This window comes from Macaca thibetana, chromosome 3, assembly GCF_024542745.1.
Source record: "Macaca thibetana thibetana isolate TM-01 chromosome 3, ASM2454274v1, whole genome shotgun sequence".
Classification (NCBI taxonomy): Eukaryota; Metazoa; Chordata; class Mammalia; order Primates; family Cercopithecidae; genus Macaca; species Macaca thibetana.
The window spans coordinates 68,573,145-68,586,802 of record NC_065580.1 but is presented as its reverse complement, the minus strand read 5'-3'; the positions used below and the strand labels follow the sequence as shown (position 1 = coordinate 68,586,802).

The 13,658-nt window shown below is 34.4% G+C and overlaps 1 protein-coding gene across 1 annotated transcript in view; it reads right to left on the bottom strand.

The window, feature by feature from the left end:
- Positions 1 to 13,658, bottom strand: part of ZNF804B (zinc finger protein 804B) — a 599,143-nt gene that overhangs the window by 160,495 nt on the left and 424,990 nt on the right. The gene's annotated exons all lie outside the window — the stretch shown is intronic.

Here is a 13,658-nt window from a genome sequence, read left to right as displayed (position 1 = left end):
AAGTGAAAAGATATTCTATGCTCATGGATTGGAAGAGTTAATATTGTTAAAATGTGCATACTACCAAAAGCAATCTACACATTGAATGCATCCCTACCAAAATAACAATGAACCTCTTTGCAGAAATAAAAACAGTAATCCTAAAATGTATATGGAACCACAGAGCTAGAATAGCCAAAAGCTATCCTGAGCAAAAAGAACAAAATTGGAAGAATCACATTACTAGCTTCAAATTATCTTACTGAGATATAGTAACCAAAAGAGCATGGTACTGACATAATAACAGACATACAGACCAATGAAATAGAATGGAGCACCCAGAAAAAAAAATATCCGTACATCTACAATGAACTCATTTTCGACAAAGTTGTCAAGAACATACATTAGGGAAAGGACAGTCTTCAATAAATGGTGCTGAGAAAATTAGATATCCATATGCAGAAGACTAAAACTAGGCCCCTATTGCTCATAATATGCAAAAATCAAAACAAAATTAATTAAAGACTTAAATTAAGACCTTCAACAATAAAAATATGAAAAGAAAACTTTGGGGAAACTCAGAAGGTCATTGGTCTGGGCAAAGATTTATTGAGTCATACCCCACACGCACAGGCAACCAAAGCAAACATGGATAAATAAGATCACATCAACTTAAAAAGCTTCTGCATGACAAAGGGAAATAATCAACGAAGTGAAGAAACAATGCACAAAATGAGGGAAAATATTTGCAAACTATCCATCTGACAAGCATTTAACAACTAAAATATCTAAGGAGCTCAAACAACTCAAAAAGAAAAATAATAATTCAATTTAAAAATTGGCAAACTATCTAAATAGACATTTCTCAAAAGTAGACATAAACATGGCATACAGGTATATAAAAAGGCACTCAACATCCTTGAACATCATAGAAATGCAAATCAAAACTAAAATGAGTTATAATGTCACCCTAGTTATGTGGTTTTTATACAAAAGACAGGCAATAACAAATGTTGGCAAGGATATGGAAAAGGGAACCTTCATACCCTGTTGGTGGGTATGTAAATTAGTACAGCTACTATGGAGAGTACTATGGAGGTTCTTCAAAAAAGCAAAAATACAACTACCATAAGATTCAGCAATGTAACTTTTAAGTGTATACCCAAAAGAAAGTAAATGAGTATACTGAAGAGATATCTACACTCTTCACAGTAGGTAAAATATGGAATTAACTTGTGTGTCCATCAACAGAGGGATAAGGAAAACGTGGTATATGCACAATGGAGTACTATTCAGTCATAAAAAGGAAAGGGATGAGATCCTGTTATTTGCAACAACATAGATGGAACTGTAGAATACATTAAGTGAAATAAATAAGACACATAAAAACAAATTTTGCATGCTGTCACTCATTTGTGGGAGCTAAAAATTAAAACAATTGAACTCAGGAAGATGGAGAGTAGAAGGATGGTTACCAGAGGGTGGGAAGGGTAGTGGGTGGTGTTATGGGAGGAAGTGGGGATTGTTAGTGGGCAGAAAAGTATATAGTTAGATAGAATAAATAAGACCTAGTACTTGATAGCACAAAAAGTTGTATACAGTCAACATTGATCTCTTATACATTTTAAAAGAACTAAAACAGTATAATTGGAATGTCTGAAACACAAAGAAATGACAAATGCTTCAGGTGATGGATCCTCACTTACCCTGATGTAATTACTACACATTGAATGCCTGTAACAAAATATCTCACCTACCCCATAAATATATATACCTATGAAGTACCTGTAAAAATTAAAAATATAAATAAAAATATCATTTGAACATTAAAAAAAGATAAATAGAACATTGTTAGAGTTCTGTAATATCCATCACGCTGTGTCACAGTCCCTTTGCATCGTAAGAATCACTACTCTAACTTTTCATCCCACTATAGGCCAATTTTGCTTGCGTGGATTAGATATATAGCTAGATGATGGATGGATGGATGGATGGATGGATGGATGGATGGATGGATAAATGGATGGACGATCGATAGATAGATAGATAGATAGATAGATAGACAGACAGATAGATAGACAGATAACAGGCGGACTTATCAGCATATGTGTCTAGTTTCTTTTGCTCACATTTGTGGTTTTTCCGAGCCATTCATATTACTGCCTGTGATGATATTTTGTTCATTTCACTCTGATACAGTATTCTATTTTAGAAATATAGCACTATTTGTTTATCTATTACATTCTTGAAGCACATTCAGGTTAATTCTAGTTTGAAACTAAATTGAACAAAGCTGCAACAAATATTCTTTGTTTTCTAAAGTGGGATTGCTGAGTCACAGGGTATACATAGGATCAGCTTTATTAAATATTTGATGTATAGATTTAGCATAATTAGTTTCATACCTATGTGATATTCTAAAATTTAAAATAATTTAACTTATTTTAATTTGTCAAATATTAAAATTCAGGTAAATAAAAAAACGCTACCTCTATAATAATTAATAAATACAGGGAAGAGAGGAAGTTACTGTGGAATGATGTGGGGTGGATTATAAAGTAAAATCTCATAATGTTGAATCTAGCTTTATAAGGAGAGCCAGACACATGCTTCACACAGTCAGGGATTAACTTTTTGAGTCAAAGAGGTATTACCATTAATTTTAGGTCCTTTGTTAAATAATGTGAAACAGAAAGGTTCAAAGGATTAATTCATACCCCAGGAGGGCTCATGCGGCAGCCTCATTTTTTTTTTTTTTGTAATCACTGCCCTGAATTATCATCTCTTGAAGCCCTGGTTTTCTGTGGTACCACTAGACGTACTCCTTACCTTCTGTTGAATGCATTTTCACCAAGTACTGTGATAAAATTAGCTCTACTTATTAAAGCTTATTCCTTTTGAGGGCAGCTGAGAATGAAATATACACTACTAGTTCATCAAAATGTTTACTTAAATTTTTATTCTAGTCAAAGACCAATTTCAAAGCTAAGATCATGTTTTATTACTTCAAAATGAAATGGAGAAAAGGAAGATTCAAATGATTTAAATTTCAAATTATAAGTGAGATACAATTCCCTGAGTTTTGCTTAACCATAATAAATTCTGGTTATTTATAAATACCTATATTTCAATTTTCAAGTTCTACAAGGGTATATTAAGAACATTAAATTTGTTACATTGCTATAAAACATGACAGAAAGAAATTTTTAGTTTACTGTATTCAGGAAGGAGAAAAAGTGGCTGTACAGTTAGTAAAACACTTGACAAGGCAAAAGAAAAGAATTTCATAGGAGGGAAAAATCAACAAGGAGTATGGTAGGCGACCTCCTATGTATAGCTTGACTTCACTGACATAGCCACAATCACTCTCAACATGATTTTTGCTTAATTGAAGTGCATACCTGGGATATCTTGCTAAACATTTTGAAAGGCAGATTATACTAACTGCTGTCATTTTCTCACTTCCCATTTACTCTTTTACTACTGCAAACTGGTGCCCTCTTCCATCTTTTGCTGGAACTATTCTCTTGAATGTTGTTAAAAAGTCATATTTTACAAATCAAATGACATATTCTAAATCCTCATCCAGATATTCTAGAATGTTCTCTCTTCAATTGGTCTCTAAGTGTCATAGTTACTAACTCACAACCTGTCATGCTTCCTTTCTTTGTCTGATTTTATTATATAGTGCCAAGAACTCAAAGTGCCCTTTCAGCTATAGGGTTTGATGACACTATGACATCTTTTGCCAATCACCTCTTACTTTAGGTCAATTATACAATAAATCCATTTCTCTAAGTGTCAGGGACTGTCTTTCAAATAGATCCTTCTGTGATTTCAAAATCCTATTGTTTGGCATCTCAGAGTTCGCCCAAGTCTAAAATAACTCAATGATTAATTAGAGAAAGCAACCGTCTTTCAGGATTAAGATCTCAGATTTCAAAATAAGATGACTCAGGCTCAGATCGCATTTTCAGACACTAGCTATTGGAATTTGAACAAATTAATCCCCCAAAGCCCTAGTCTTTTAATCTATAATAATATGGAGCTGCCCACACATGGGGATCACACCCGTAATCCCAGCACTTTGGGAGGCCAAGGTGCGTGGATCACTTGAGGTCAGGACTTCGAGACCAGCCTGGCCAACATGATGAAACCCAGTTTCTACTAAAACTACAAAAATTAGCCAGGTGTGGTGGCATGAGCCTGTAGTCCCAGCTACTCTGGAGGCTGAGGCAGAAGAAATGCTTGAACCCGGGAGGTGGAGTTTGCAGTGAGCTAAGATAGCGCCACTGCACTCCAGCCTGGGCAACAAAGCAATACTCTGTCTCAAAATAATAATAAGAAGAAGAAGGAGCTATTATTTGTGCCGACTTCGCTGAGTTACTACAAGGAACAAATAAAGTAATAGATGTAAATGCCCTAATGACTTGCATACTTTGAACCCCAAATAATTTATTACTACTGTTGTTGCATTTTTAAACAGAAATTCACACCATAACCACATGTTATAAATTGACCAGAAACCACAGTTCAGTTCAGGCTAGAGGCAGACCAGCCTTACAGGTCATTCATATAAACACTTTTCTTCCTGGTGCATTTTATTCCATAGTATTAATCCTACCAAGAATAAGCCCAGGATTTGATCATGCCAGATTTTTCTGGGTAAATAATGCAAGGCCAGGAGATGTTTGTTTTTGGGCTGAGAGGTGAAAGATGAGGGAAAAAATGGTTGGTTTTTGAATTGGCGAAGTATTGTTGAAGCAGAGGAAACCCATCTGTGAACTGTGAAGGCAGAAGAACAGAGGTAACTTGGGAAAGCCCACTGGCAGAGTGCTGCTGGTGGCACCTGTAGGGGAGAAAGTGTGGAAGCAGAGCTGAGTGTTCTCTTTTCCTTCAAACAGTATAATGGGGATCATGTGACTTTTTCTTTACAAACCTACCACCACAGCAAGGACCTCAGGGAAAACCAAATAAACAAGCACATAAAAAGCACCAAGAAAACAAGAAAAAATTCAGCCTCAGTAAGAGGCTGTGTTACAAAGCTTGATTCTGCTGGAGACTCACGAGTCCTTCTACTGAAGGAGGTAGACTGTCCAACACTTCTCCCTACAATTCCCTCAACTTCAATATTCCCAGCTCATTCCAGATAAAAACTAAAAGAAAGAAACCTCTACTATTCACATTTCATGGGCTTAATAACAATGATTTACCTATGCTCAGGGAGTTCTAGAAGTAGTTTGTCATTTGTGTTCACTATTGCAAAGGACAAGGCCATAGTTTCTGCATCTACAGAGGCAATGGATTGACACTTTCATTGGTTAGGTAAATCCATTCGGGCCATGACATAAAACTTAAAGTATCACTGTGGCCTAAATGAGATAAAATGTCCATTTTTCCCTATTTTGAAATGAAGAGTAAAATTTTGTATTTCTGGTCATACCTATTTCAACTTGAAATGTGTTTTCATACAAAATTTAATAAAGAAAATAAAGTGTTTCGTGACTTCATTTTAAAATCAGTAAATGCATGCCTTCTAAATAACTATTCCACAGATCTTCTCTCTCTGGGTTCTAAGTGTCCAAACAGAATGTTAAAGTATATTTGAAGTGTATTAAAAGTTGGCTACTTATTTTATCCAAGGCCTTTGGAATTTTTCAGTAAAAACTCTCTTAACTTACCCCTAAAGAACTGACTTGCAGGCTTACCAATAGCTTCTTATTTCTCTGTAAACCACAGTATCTAGAGCTTGGATGAGGTGAAGGGTATACCATCCTTGGGCACTTGAGAACTTGACTTCCCACCATCCAAGCCTGTATGCTTATAAGAATATATATTTCTTACCCAACCAGTTTGTGGCAGTTATACTTGTTACTTCTAATTATATAATTTAATTGAATATTTCATTTATTGATAAAATATTTTTGAAATGAAAGAGCTATTTCTATGAAAACTAGGTTCAATGCTCTGGAAAGGCTCAGGAATAGATATTATTGAATTATGTATGAGAACAATGACCTTAGAATATTGAGGAAATAGTATAAATCTAGAAAGATTTTACATTCATATTGACAGACAGGACTAGCCGGATTTCCTAGGCCAATAAGAATTCCTAAGACTAGCTGGGGAAGGTGACCACGCCTACCTTTCAACACAGGGCTTGTAACTCAGCTCACACCCGACCAATCAGGTAGTAAAAAGGGCTCACTAAAATACAAATTAGGCTAAAAACAGGAGGTAAAGAAATAGTCAAATCATATATTGCCTAAGAGCACAGGTGGAGGGACAATGATTGGGATATAAATCCCAGGCATTTGAGCTGGGAGTGGCAACCCCTCTTGGGGGAAAAACCTTTTGGGTCCCCTATGGGAGTTCTTTTTTCACTCTATTAAATCTTGCAACTGCACACTCTTCTGGTCCGTGTTTGTTCCGGCTCGAGCTGAGCTTTTGCTTACTGTCCACCACTGCTGTTCACCACCATGGCAGACCAGCCATTGACTTTCACCCCTCTGGATCTGGCAGGGTGTCGGCTGCACTCCTGATTGAGCGAGGCGCCCATTGCTGCTCCCAATCAGGCTAAAGGCTCGCCATTGTTCCTGCAAGGCTAAGTGCCGGGGTTCATCCTCATTGAGCTGAACACTAGTCACTGGGTTCCACGGTTCTCTTCTGTGACCCATGGCTTCTAATAGAGCTATAACACTCACTGCATGGCCCAAGGTTCCATTCCTTGGCATCCCTGAGGCCAGGAACCCCAGGTCGGAGAACAAAAGGCTTGCTGCCGTCTTGGGAGCAGCCCACCCCCATCTTGGGAGTTCTAAGAACAAAGACCCGCCTGTAAAAATATAGCTTCACAAGTATCAATTAAGTTCTCACTGTACTTTGAAGAACCCAAATTAGTAGTTGTTTTTGATGAATAAGGATATGTTTTATGCAAGAAAAGAAAATGTGCAACTCCACTTTGAGCATGAGCAGGCCCGTGCAAAAAAAAAAAAAAAAAAAAAAAATCAGCTCTACTACAAGGGATTTAGGGATAGTCTAAGTTAAAATGGCAAGCTCTGTGTATATCATCTCACAATTTACAGCTTTAAGGGGTTACTTTTTATGAACCAACTGACCAGAAGTTCCAATAGCATTAGCTAGAAAGGTTTTCTCTGCCCACTAGGACTTTTGAGGCACAGAGCAAGGAATATAAAATTTGCTCCTAAACACCTAAAATAAATAAAAATTAAGTATATTAGTACAACTACAGCTGTATCATTTTACTTTTTCCCTCCTTCAGTTTAGCTCACAGATATGCTAAAATAATGCAGTGGAATAGTTTGTATATATATCTATATATCTGCATATATTTATATATACACACACACACACACACACACTACACACATATATGCACAAACACACTAAAAAGACTTCATGTAGCTTTAAGTTATTTTAGTACCATTGATTTGTGTTTTCTTAACAGGAGTTACTACTGAAAAAGCTTATGATAATCGGTTTATAAATACTATAAAGGCTACAAAGAGAAAAATAGAAGAAAAATGCCCATTCTGAGAAAGAGTACTGGGATAGTTATTTTCTTTTCTCTGTGGATAAGGCTTTCTTTGCTAACAAGACAGTTAGTGTCCCTTATCATTTCACTGAATAGAAGCAAGCTTAAATAAACATTATTGGTACTCAAAGTCAAGTACAATGCACTATTTCTGTTTAAATAGACATGGTATGATATTGTTAAATCTTCATCTCTATGCTTTAATGATTATTTTGCTTTACTGTTATTGCTACAGAAGATCTTATTTTGTGGTTTCTTTAGTTTGTATTTAAGATACAATAAAAGATGAGGTTACTTATATAATAAGGGACTTTATGACAAGTTATATAACTTAGCAATCACCATTTGAACCTCTCATTGATCTGTTTGAGATTCTAGCTTAGTTCAATAATAGCTACCATAATTTGCAGTTTCACCTGAGCTGGAAAATGCAGAGTTCAAACTCTAAGGCATTTTTACTGCAGTATTTTTCTTTTATTCTCCTCATAAAAGTCATTCTTTAATTCTAGAAACTCTTTTCTCAATTGTTCACAATCCTTTAAAAGCATTATAGAAAGTACACCCTGCTTATACTCCAACTTCATTTTTCAAGAATTGGTTACTTTGTTCTAAATATAGTTGACTCTTGAACAACACAAGTTTGAACTGTGAGAGTTCCCTTATACATGGATTATTATTATTATTTTATTTATTTATTTATTTATTTTTAAGACAGTGTCTTGCTATTGTTGACCCGGGGTGGAATGCAATGGCACGATCTCGGCTCAATGCAACCTCCACCTCCTGGGTTCCAGCAATTCTCCTGCCTCAGCCTCCCAAGTAGCTAAGATTACAGGCACCTGCCACCACGCCTGGCTAATTTATTTATTTTCTTTAAATTTTTAGTAGAGACAGGGTTTCACCATGTTGGCCAGGCTGGTCTCAAACTCCTGACCTCAGGTGATCTACCAGCCTCAGCCTCCCATACATGAATTATTTTCTAGAAATATACTGGAAAGTTGTTTGGAGATTTGTGGCAATTCAAAAAAACTAGCAGACAAACCACACAGTCTAAGAATATATATAAAAAGGAAAAAGGTATATCATAAATGCATAAAATATATGCAAAAATTAGGCTATTTTATCATTTAAGATATACACAAATCTATTATAAAAAGTTAAAATTTATGAAAACTCATTCACACAAATACTGACCCTACATGGTACCATTCACAGCCCAGAGAAATATAACCAAATGTAAAGATGCAGTATTAAATCATAACTGGATAAAAAATAACTGTGGTACATATATACTGCTGTAATAATTTCATAGCCCTCTCCCACTACTATTATGGTGGGCTCAAATATTACAAGAATCTGCTAATCATCTCCACTTGGGAAGTTCATCTCTCCAATAAATTGTGTCTAGAAGTAAAAAGTGACCTCTCCAGTTTTCACATACTTTTCGTCATGTTTAGCGCAATACTGTAAACCTTAAATAACGCTATGGGACTTACATAAAGCACCAATAGTGATGCTGGAAGTACTCTCAAAAATCAGAGAAAAGTCATGATATTACAAGAAAAAGTTGAATTGCTTGATATGAACCATGGATTGAAGTCTGCAGCTGTGGTTGCCTACTATTACAGACAGACAATTCATCTTGCAAACAGACACACAAACTTCAGATGTTGATAAATATACTAGAGTATCATAAATTTATTTTCCTTATAATTTTCTTACTAACATTTTTTTTCTAGCTCACTTTATTGTAAGAATACAGTATTTGATACACATAACATATAAAATATGTGTTAATTGATTGTTAGTGGTAAAACTTCCTGTCAACAGCAGGTTATTAATAGTTACGTTTTAAAATTATACATGGATTTTCGATGGTGCAGGGGTTTGGTGCCTCTAACTCCCACATTGTTCAAAGGTCAAATGTACAATTTGGTGATTAAGTTCTATATTTTCTTGAAGCAGAGGAATTCACTTTATGTTGGAATCCCAATGCACAAAAATGAATATTCAATAAAATAATTGCACACTAAGCAGTCTAACTTGAAGACATTGCATTCGTGGATGCCAGGGGATAGGATACCAATCTAGAAAGTCTCTTTCACAATTGTGGAAACTATGATGACATTCTGAAATCATTTTTTAACAGAAAATAGCCGCCAGTAATATGAAACTTATATACAAAAAAAAATGTCATTTTCAAGGTATATATTAAAATGTGTTGTAAAACTTTCCCAAAACACATTCTGATAACAAACACATGGCATGATATACAATAGGTCAGCAATGAAATACAGTGATTCTGTTTAGAAACTCTCATTTCTTTACTGAAAGTGTCTAACAGCATAACTGTAAGCTTAGTTTGTTTTACTTCCTGGTTCCTAAGAAAAGTTGAACCAAGTTGAAATTTCCTTTTAATTCTGGTTCCAGGAGTCTAAACTAGATATAGTACTTCATAATCACATTCTTTAAACCAAATCTTCTGTTTGAAGTGCAAGAGGTCTTTACAGACTGTATATATAAAAACATTTAATTTTATGTACAGTGTGTTTATTAATTTTAGCATGACACGGGTTAGCACATATGTCTTCCCTTAAGTTACATGATAAAACTCCTGTCTTAAGGAATTCTGCCTTCCAAAAAATTAAAATATATACATTTTTTGACAAATGTGCCAAAAAAGCTTTCTCATTTGTTCTTGGTTCTCCCATTCTGCTTTGCAATTTTCTTATGTTTTTCTTTTTTGTGAAATACAATTTTATCATTTTATTCTTCAATTCAATTTAACCTGCTTGCATGTATCACCTTCTGAAGTCGTTCTTTGTGTATCCTCTATCTTTTGTATAAACCCCAGACATTTCACCATCTGTATAGTCCATGTCTCATTAGCAGAACACTTGAAATTCAGAGATAGCTGAGTGGTAAATGTAATACCCCAATTATGCTTAAAATTTCATACTGTAAGAATGGCAGAAAAGCACTCCAAAGTCAAACTGATTTCTGTTTTTAGCCATCTAGTTGTAGCATGAGGCAGAATAATCAGTTTAGAACACCAGTTTTGAATATGATAGACCAAGATTTGAATCCCGAAAGTTCTACCCAACAGCCTTGTGACAATGGGTAAGTTATTAACTCTTAATGCATCACATTTTCCTCATATTTTGAAGTAACACAGAAATACGTGCCTCATATGGCTGTTCTGAGGATTAAATAACACATATGTTATGTGACATATGTAAAATATATGGTATAGAGCAAGACAAATAAAAAACATCGAATACATTTGTGCTATTATTTTTCTTAATTTCATTATTTAGCCTAGAGATAATGGTACTGATATCTAATAGTTTATAGATATTATTTTAATGCTTCAGACAGCAATACAATGTTAAACTATGCATCTAATACATCAGAATTATATGATTACAACATGAAAGAGAAGAAATTTTAGAAAATTCTTAATAAAAGTGGTAAAGATAAAGCTAAGTTTGATATACAGTAAACACATGGGAACATATTTTCAGTATTGTTTAAAGACATGGTGGAGAGTGTTACCAGTAAGTAACATCATCACCAAGAGTAACAAAACCACAGATTGCGTACCTATTGTGTCTCTATACCAACCACCAAAATAAGAGCTTCATGTAAACTCCTGAGTTCTTCTCCCTGTAAGCTGATCATTCAGTCTATGGCAACAGACACAAAATTGTCTAGCATTTTGATTGCTTTACAAAATACCAATCCACCTAAGTTTATTTACCCACTTCCCCCCCAGTTTTCCATGATAGCTTCTTTCAAAGTAAAAAGAAACAGGGCACTTGTGAGAACATATGGGTCCTGACATATAACTACAATTGGCTCAGTTTAGTGTTTTTCAAATTACTGTCCTGGAAACACAGTGTCACGTGATGGTAATAGTCAAGAAAGGGGTATTTTTAATCAGGTTTTTTTTACTATAGTAATTCTAGGAGTCATTTGCATGGTAATGAGGTTATTGTATAATAGAATATGTAGTGTTATCAAAGCTCATTTTATAACAAAATGAGTATTTTGGGTGGTACATTTTAAAGCTCTTGAAGAATGCTTGAAAAAGCATTATTTGAGAGATAGTAATTTAGGTGTAGAATAAAAAAATCCTTTCAAACTAACGAAATGTAAAAATGGTCATTCCCTTGCATAAAAATATCAGCTAATATTTGCCAACCTATCTAGTGGGAAGGAATGGAGGGAGAAGAGGAAGAAGAAAGAAACAAAGAAAAAAATATGAATAAGGGAAGGAAATAAGAAGAAAGAAAGAGAAGAAGAAAATATATCTAATTGATTTAAAGGATTATGCCTGCATTTAGAATTATCATCTCTTTTCAATTGAAGATCTATGCAGAAAATGTTTATGAAACAGTTATAGGTTGAACACACTGCTCTACTACCCACTTCAACTTTAGTCACTGAAAATTCATAAATTATTAAAAATATATTTTTTGCTAAAAATGACCAATACTGTTTCCGTTATAACTGCTTTTGACTAGACTTATTACTGATAACCCACAAGTGATAGAAATCAAACAGATAAGCAAAGAAAAAAGATAACACTAAATGAAATGGAAACATTAGAGTTAACTCTCTTTCCTATTTTTCATAAAACACATAATAAGCCATTGCATTTGGCTGATTCTTTAATAATTTCTCTGTCCTGAAGGCAAAAAATTGATAAATTAAGCCCTTTACTTCTCACCCCCGCCAAAAAATCAAAAGAAAAAAGGAATAACAGAAACAAGATTTCACAATTCAAAAAGTGACATTCAACAAATGAAGCTTGTAAGTTAAAAAATACTGAGCTCCCATCTGTGACTTTAACTATGAAAGTTCAACCCAACAAATGCTTTTGCTGGTAGCTGTGGTTTCACTTTAGGAACAAAATTAAAAGTAGTAGTAAATGAAAAGTATTAGGATATTTTTCCCAAACAATTGGGAATTTTATTTCAGATCTACCTTACATTGCATTGAATCAACAAATGAACTATATTTTTCTAGATTCTATTTTTAGGTCAAAAGCTATTTAGGAATTTGACTTTGGTTAGACAGATAAAATGCATTTGGAAAAACTACAGAGTAAGATGGTATCTTCATAGTCATTTTCAATCCCAATATTTGAAGTTTTGCATTTGTTTATGAGATGAAATCATGATAAATCTTCAGAATTCATTGGGGAATTGGATGTTTTAAAAAAAGTAAAAGAAAGTGGGCTAGGGGATGTGTATCTATACTTGTTACAAAATGGTGACCAGTTGTAGCAAATTATATTCACATTCAATAAGACTTCCTCCCCGCCCCCGAATAGGAATGTCGTCCACATGCTACGGACTGAAATACACAGATACTAATTTGAAACTAGAGAATGAAGAACATTATTAGCTTTTTAAAGATTACATAGCATATGACAAATCCTAAATATGTTCCTCTTATTCATCAGATTATCCATTCATTATCTGTGTAGATTATTATCAACAGGCTGTTTATGATAAATTATATAAAATAAATGTGCATAAAATTTACTATCTCATATTGCTACAGAAATTACCCTTAAAAATCACTATGATATTGCATTTTCTAGATCAGAAAAAGTATTACAAATAACAAACATATGAGTGAATGTTTTGATAATATCTCTCCAAACTGGAATATATAATGTCAACTTTGAACCAGATATTACGATATTTTACCAATTATCCATAAAAAGCAAAAAATTATTTACAAAAACTTTCCTATTAAGGCCAGGTGTGGTGGTTCATGCCTTGTAATTCCAGAACTTTGGAAGGCTAAGGTGGGAGGATTGCTTGAGCCCAGGTCTTTGAGACCAGTCTGGGCAACATAGTGAAACTCCATCTCTGTAAAAGAATATATATAAAATGAAACCAACAGAACATTACCTAGGTGGCATGATCTCAATAGTCTACAGTATATATTCCACTTTCACCACTACCAAGTTAAATGGTAGTAAAATCAGGAATGGTTTATATTACATAAGCCATTGTTTCATGTGGATTAGTTTATTCCAGTGGGGAAGTGGTTTTTGATATAAAACTGTAGACTATTGAGATCATGTCACCTAGGTAATGTTCTGTTGGCT